Consider the following 8,049-nt stretch of genomic DNA (forward strand, 5'->3'; position numbering starts at 1 on the left):
ATTATAATTATAATTTTTTTATAACTATGTTATTTTAAAAAATATACTTTTTTATGAATAGGTGTTGTAATTGTTCTTTTCCAATCATTTTACTCAGTTGCATGGTAAGCAGCTTATTAAATAATATTTTATGCAAGGAATTCAGAGCTGCTTTGTCAACATGTTTAATTGCTGTTCTTTAGCATTTCTTGTGCATTTATTTATATTTTGTTTATATGATGCATTTTTTTGTTATGTGCTAATTGCTTTGATTGTTGTTATCTTTGTTGTTAATGTATGTAAATCATGTTGCACGTACTGTCGTTACCGTTTGTACTTTTTTTTCAACCTGACTAACTACATAACTATGTTTAACTGATTTGCAAAATTACAGAAATATGTCCCCGCTTAGATTGATTGAACGACTTTCCCATTAATAGTGAAGTGCGTTTGGGAGTCCAAATAACAACTGAAGTTTTATAATGATGAGTAGACACAATTAACTCTTTAAACCAAGATTTAGTTTTGCTCCTTTGATGCAAAAAAAAAAGAAACTCCAAGTTTGGCTCTTTTCAATGACTAACGTTATCGCTTTTTTTTTTAAAGCTTCCTACAGAGTGGTCTACACTGGGCAAAGAAAACAAATAAATGACCCGTTGCATGACCTGTTGGGTGAAATTGCAAAAGGCAGATTAAGATTTGCAAAAGTTGGTTGTCCCAGGCTTTGCCCGGTTGTCCCAGGCTGTGCCCGGTTGTCCTAGGTTGTCCCAGGCTGTGCCGGCTATCCTAGGCTGTCCCAGGCTGTACCCAATTGTCCCAGGCTGTGCCAGTTCCCCCAGGTTGTCTCAGGCTGTGCCCGGTTGCTCCAGGCTGTGTCCAGTTGTCCCAGGCTGTGTCCGGTTGTCCTAGGCCGTCCCAGGCTGTGTCCGGTTGTCCTAGGCCGTCTCAGGCTGTGTCCGGTTGTCCCAGGCTGTGCCTGATTTGTCTCAGGCTGTCCCAGGTTGTGTCCGGTTGTCTCAGGCTGTCCCAGGCTGTACCCGATTGTCCCAGGTTGTCTCAGGCTGTGCCCAGTTGTCCTAGGCCGTCTCAGGCTGTCCCCGGTTGTCCTAGGCTGTCCCCGGTTGTCCTAGGCTGTCCCCGGCTGTCCCCGGTTGTCTCAGGCTGTCCCAGGCTGTGCCGGTTGTCCCAGGCTGTGCCTTATTGTCTTAGGCTGTGCCCGGTTGTCCCAGGCATTCACACATGAGAATTTATAACCCAATAAAATTATGGATCAACTTCAATGATTAGTAAAATTATTGCTTATTGTTATTTTTAAACAAAAGCAAAAAAGTAAATAACTAATGTGAAAATTATGACTTTACCTTTAATTGGATTAAAAATTAGTCTTCAAAAGTCCACAGTGGGTACCACTTACTAGAATATTTAGAGACTCTTCTTACAAAGTAAGGATATAATTAGAAAATGTATAGTTTACTCATACCTGTATATATGTATTTGTATTTAATTATATCACAGAATATATTAGTATTTCTTAGCGGCAAATCATAAAGCATAGATTTTTTCAATTACATGACTCGTATACATATATACATATATATATGTATATATGGCGTGTGTCGAAGTACCAGGCTAGTAACGGGTTACTGCAGTGTTGGGTATCATAGCCCATTACGGGTTGGCATTACCCCTCCTGGCTCTTTCTTCCTTCTATATTGTTATGGTGTTAGTGGAAGAGATATGACAATGAAACCTTTAATGTCAAATGAATTAGCAGTTATAAGCCCGCTCACCATTGATGTGGCATTAGGACATTCATGATGGGACATAATCTGCAGCGCTCCGTTTAATTATCTTTTCTCCCTTTCTCTGGTTCTTATACTCTCTCTCTTCTTGCTGCTTTGTCCCCTCTTAATTGGGATGTTAATGAGTTAGAGATTTCTCTTGGTCGGTTCCCAGACACTCCTGCCCTGGGGGTAGACATCCACAAAGGGATCACAAGTTGGGGGCAGCGAGGCAGGCTGATCACATCAGAGATGGTTATGCCGCTTCTCTGGGGCGCAGCTTGATCGTGCAAATATGCCCTCCTAATTGTTTGCTGAAAAGCAGAGATTTGTCTTGTACAAGTTTTCGGTGCCCGCATGCTGTAAAGGAGCCCCTTTTAATAAAGATACCCCGTACACATGAGATGACAGTTGCCTGGCTCTGCCATTTTCCAAACAAGGGTCTTGTAAAAAGAAAAAAAAACGAACTGACGCATTTGACAAATTTGGTCCGTGGATCACAGCCAAGCTGGATTATTGTCTTTGAAATCTAGGTGACCATTGTCAGGAAGAACCTTTTATTAATTATCTACGATCTTTACTAATTAAACAAGCCAGTTCTCTCAACTACAGTTTGTTATGGATTGGTCTAACCACTGTCAAATCAGTGTGGAACCAAAGTGTCCATGGCCACCACCTGACCATGAGCGCCTGACCATGGTCAATGAATAATCTTTAGTCATATCGTCAACTCAGTTTAATTTACCGTATATACTCGAGTATAAGCCGTCCCGAATATAAGCCGAACTGCCAGACTGCCAGATGACCCCGCTCGGAGCGCCGCACACCGGAGCAGCAGTGACGCGACGCTCGGCGAGGTAAGTAAGAAGACGCGCTGGCGCTGACTCGAGTATAAGCCGAGGGGGGCACTTTTCACCCAAAAAAATGGGCTGAAAATCTCGGCTTATACTCGAGTATATACGGTAATTTCTCTGTAATCCTGTGCCAGCTTCCAGAAAGGTCCTCTTATGTAGCAACGTGTCACTGGCTGTCAACAAATGAGGTACTTGGCCAGAAATCCAGCCCTGTCCGTAAAGGAAAGCATCAGATCATTGACTCAGCCAATTGCCATTCACAGGAACCACATCACTGGCTTCTGGCCCTCCAGCAAAAAAAAATTTCAAATCTAGGATGCTGACAGTACATACCACGAGTATTTACAATGATAACACCTTGTTGCTACAGTCCTCAGAGCAAGATTTCTGCATAGCCAACACAGGTCATGGCCTAGGTTGACAGGGCTACCACAGTCAATACAGAGCTCCCTACACATCATGTTGCTTGCTCTCCTTAAAGTGGAGCTTTACCCATATCTTTAAAAGAACAACAAACACATCTTTAGAAATGTTTAGTAATGACAATCTACAAACACATACTTCTAGATCATTGCCGGCTTTGTATTCTTTGCATTCCTTATTTCTCTTTTCTTCCGCAGTCTTCTGACAGTGGCCATGTTTACTAAGGGCAGATTACTAGCTCTCCTTTTACTTCCTGGATTTCTGGCACATGTGACTAGGACATGTGACCATGCACATCATCTCCCCGAGACCTCGTGAGATTACAGATGAGATTTCCCAGCAATGCTCTGCCAATGACAAGGCAATCCCAGTGTGCATTGCCTGGGCAAAGCAGGAAGTGAATGCTCTGCGAGTGTAAGTATTTCACAATCACAGCATTTTACACCTGACATGTCTATGTTATTATTAATCATCATACATAGAGGGATGCATTGGTAGAATTTAATTTTTGAGTCTAAAGGTCCGTTTAAATACTTTCTGGTATAAATAAAGGTTCCAGGACTGCTGCCCTGTCTGTCAGAGCAATCGGTGTAGGTCCTCATTGTTGATGTCCCTGCACAGTTTGTCCATTCTTACAGGTGAATAAATGCATTGTGTAGGTACAATTCTACATTTGATTGGTATATCTAACAATAAACTGCTAGGAGAGAAGGCTGATTTGTTCATGCTCTTCTACTCTAACTCTTGTTAGTGTAATGCTATGGCCAGATAATTGATTGGGGTAGTAGAGGGCCAGCACATGACAGGTGGCCTCCAAAGGTTAAAAAAAACAGGCACAAAGCTTTTTTTCTAAAGCCTCAAAATGGAATAAATAAGATATATTGCTTGAAAATGCCAAAGTACCACTCGTCTACATATTAATTTGTATTCATTACTAATGTATATAAAGGGGATCTGCCTATCGGTCTACATGCAAAAATAAGCTGTCACCCAACGTGTATTAGTACATGGGCTTTTCAGTCTTGTTAGGCTCTACCAAAAATGTAAGTTGCTGTTCTCCTTTCCAACAATTCATTGACTTCTTGTCTTCTAATTAGATTTCCACTTTAAGACATTCAAAACGCCATGAGGCACTCAAATCCTGACATAACCTCCAGGCAGATGTCCACTGCTTTTCCTCATCTCCATCCAGGAAACGCTTCTGCCACCCCTTAACAAGATTACACGATAAAACACTGGCCGCTATGACAAAACCTTTAACCTCTCAGGTAGCCCAGCAACAATCCAATATGCCAAATCCTGGCTCCCCCTGAGTGGATCAGATCCCAGAGATGGAGATGTTTGGAAGGCAAGCTCTTTCAAGTAAGTCATCTCGTAAGTAAGACATTGACAGAGATCATTTCTTTCTTTGATGTGAACCAAAGATGTTTTTAGAAGTCAGCGTGAACTAAGTGGTTCTGGTACATTATTGTCAGAAAACAAAGACGGCTGCCAGTTCCGGAGGCCATAAGGTGAAGTGGAAAAACTTCAGTTCATACCAATGGACCAAAGTGGAACAGTTGACCAGTACCAACAGCAACTGTGCTTTAGGTGAAAAAGGATAGAAGCTTCTGCAATGTGAGCCTATATATCATCACCCGAGTATTTCACCATTGTTGGATGATAAGTACTGTACGTAGTCAATTGTACAAGGTGTCACATTGTTTGCCTGATGAAGGAACTGCATGTGGCTCCGAAACGTTGCGTTTTACTGTGATACCATGACATCAATAAAGACGGATCGATGAGGTGGACTTTGGTGTGCTGGTGGCTTGTTTCCTTTCTCTCGTGGATCAATAGTTCTCTTAGCTACTATATTTAGCACCAACAGTTTTGGTTATGAAATTGCTGCTATTATTAACATGATAACTAGTCCGGTTGATACTCCAAGCAATGTCTTTTTTAAAGGCGTAACTGTAGTTTTTATTATACAACGCTTGTGATCATAATAAAGTGTCAGTCCACCCAAAACCAATATTTTAGTGCTTGGTAAATGCTGGAAAGTTAAATCACCTGACAGTTTCTTTCATTCACCTAGGGAGATTGTGAGCTCTTCAGCAGTCTGTTGTAGACAGGAGGTGGAGTCTCCTCTCCCGTGGTGATCAGACTGCAACATTAAAACTTTGTAGGTGAGTGAGAGGCTATAGCAGGGACTGATCTGTAGCAGACATTTTCCAGCACATCCAAGATCCACACATGACTGTGTCAACTCTGAGCTTGCTTTTCAGTCTGGGAAGTAGATGATGGCTCTGGGTTATGCCAAACCAAACATGGCTTCCTTCTTCTGGAGAGAACAGCAGGTGAAAGCATTGTGAGGAAGTCCCTAATCTCTGTCTGCAGTAATTAATACCTAGAAGAGTTACTCAAATAGTTACCATGCATGCATGCACATGAAAAAATATATCTAAAGCTACATGCACTTTAAAGGAGAACTATGAGGTGAGTGCTTTTCACTCACCTCATAGTTCTAGCCGACCTGTGACAATGAGACTGTCACAGGTCGGCTCAGTAGATCGGGAGGTGAGCGAACGCATACCAGCTTTCATTAACCTCTCGATCTTGTCACGACTCTCTGCTGTGACAGGGGAGGGGCTGGATTCCCCCCTCCCCGCTCCGATCCGCTAGCGCTGACTGGCGGCTCGGACGGGGGAGGGGCGGGTACAGCTGGCTCTGCCTCTAGATAGGCAGAGCCAGCTGTCAGTCACGCAACTGGGCGGATCCCGGCACAATTGTCGGGATCCGCTTCAGCTGCGGCATCTCAGTATACCGCGAGCTACAGCGGTACGCTAGTTTGTGTCCTACCATTACCTTAAGGAGAACTCTGGGGAAAAGCCTTAACCCCATAGCTCTCCTTTTAAGGAGTGGGTTCGCTTTAAGGTTTGGTTTAGGGGTTATATAAAATGTTATGTTTGGGGGTTATGTAAAGGGTTAGGTTTGGGAGCTATGGAAAAGATTGGGTTTGGGGTTTATGTAAAGGGTTTGGTTTAGGGGTCATGTAAAGGGTTATGTTTAGCGGTTAAATAAAGGGTTGGGTTTGGGGGTTATATAAAGGTTTGGGTTTCTGGCTTATTCAAAGGGTTAGTTTTAGGTGTTATGTAAAATGTTAGGTTTAGGGGTTATGTAAAAGGTTAAGTTTAGGGGTTATGTGTAGGGTTAGGTATGAGGGCTATGTAAAGGGTTGGGGGTTGGGTTTGGGAGTTATGTAAAGGGTTTAAAGGGTTAGGTTTGGGAGTTATGGAAATTATTGGGTTTGAGGGGTATGTAAAGGGTTAGGTTTGGGGGATATGTAAAGGGTTAGGTTTGGGGGATATGTAAAGGGTTAGGTTTGGGGGATATGTAAAGGGTTAGGTTTGGGGGATATGTAAAGGGTTGGGTTTGGGGGTTATGGAAAGGGTTAAGTTTAGAGGTTATGTAATGGGTTAGGTTTAGGGATTATGTAAAGGGTTGGGTGTAGGAATTATGTAAAGGGTTAGGTTTGGGGATAATGTAAAGGTTTTGGCCTAGGGGTTATGTATAGGGTTAGGTTTAGGGGTTTATTTGAAATTGTGGGAATGAATAAGGGCAATTCATGTATTTAATAATGTATGATGGACTGGCAGCACAAATGAGAAAACATTTCTGCTTAGGCAGGCTGTGCCCATGCTAAGGGTTGGCAAGTGTTATTTAATGACTAGAGGTCCTTCTTAAAGTTCCTTCACCGTTCCGGCGAGAAGGTGAATGGAGAGAAGGGGATTATCAGCTGGAATGTCGAGTTCTCTGGGAAAGTTATCTAAACACTTTATACAGTTTGGCCAGTGCTACACAGTTGCTTTCCAGGGGAACAACAAGGAGACAGAAGGGGATTAATGGACAAGCAGATTACCGAGATAAACTGTTGTTTGAGCAGGTTCAAACGATTACACAGACGCCCTTATAATCGTATTTCTGAGGCCGATACACCGCAGGCCACTGTAGCTTTGTCTGATTGTGAAGATGTGAGTACAATGCCATACAGTGACACCTGGGTTCTCATAACAGGATGTTCTGCATCAGGACCAGAGGAGACATCTTTCTGCTTTCCACTGCAAATATCTGTTATAAAAGCTGCTTAGGACAATTACTCCGCTCATGTCCTCCAGTTCTCTCCAACAATGGCAGTTATCCAGCAAAATGTATATTTACATGCATTCATCAATGTATAAAGACTTTCCGTGTAATTATCTATCTATCTATCTATCTATCTATCTATCTATCTATCTATCTATCTATCTATCTATCTATCTATCTATCTATCTCATATCTACCTATACATACATATAAATATCAGTACACAGGTTGAGGAGTATTTTCCTGGAAATAATCTGAACATGTTGCCATCTACAATCACACTTTCCAGTGAAGTGTTAAGATGACTTCAATATATGAACTGGAGATATAACTCTCGCTTTCTCCGCACACACCAATAACCTCATTAACTGCTGGCTTGGGATTCATAATTCACTTTCTTCCATTTCACCCCGATCACATTGCAGAGCCCTGGAGGGGGACATTTGTGCTCTATAAAGCTACAGGTGTAAATTCCACCAACAGCAAATCTTTACAACGTCCGCTGGGTCCTCTTAAAGCTCTTCATTTTGTTACATGATCGATGTACACGGCTGTAGAACAATGTGGAGAGGCAAAGGTCGGCCAGGAACGGAGTGGTGGAGGAAGCCGCTTGGCTTTATAAATGCATTGTGATACGTGCCGGGAGAGGAGTGATTTGTGGCACCTTGTAATCTCTATCAGCCCGGGAGAGGCCTGCGTGATATTACTGACAACACTGGCTACACCACAAGAACCCCCAACTTCTATCGACAATAAAATCCCTATAAAACTCCAACCTTCAGGTCCAAGGGAGTCGATTCATCATTCAGCTCCAATGATCTGAGCTTGCTTTGGCCCAATTGTATTAAAGACACCATCTTTTGTGGTTTACATTAGACATGTGCACC

The sequence above is a fragment of the Nanorana parkeri genome, unplaced genomic scaffold (assembly GCF_000935625.1).
Source record: "Nanorana parkeri isolate BGI_ZX_2015 unplaced genomic scaffold, ASM93562v1 scaffold983, whole genome shotgun sequence".
Lineage (NCBI taxonomy): Eukaryota > Metazoa > Chordata > Amphibia > Anura > Dicroglossidae > Nanorana > Nanorana parkeri.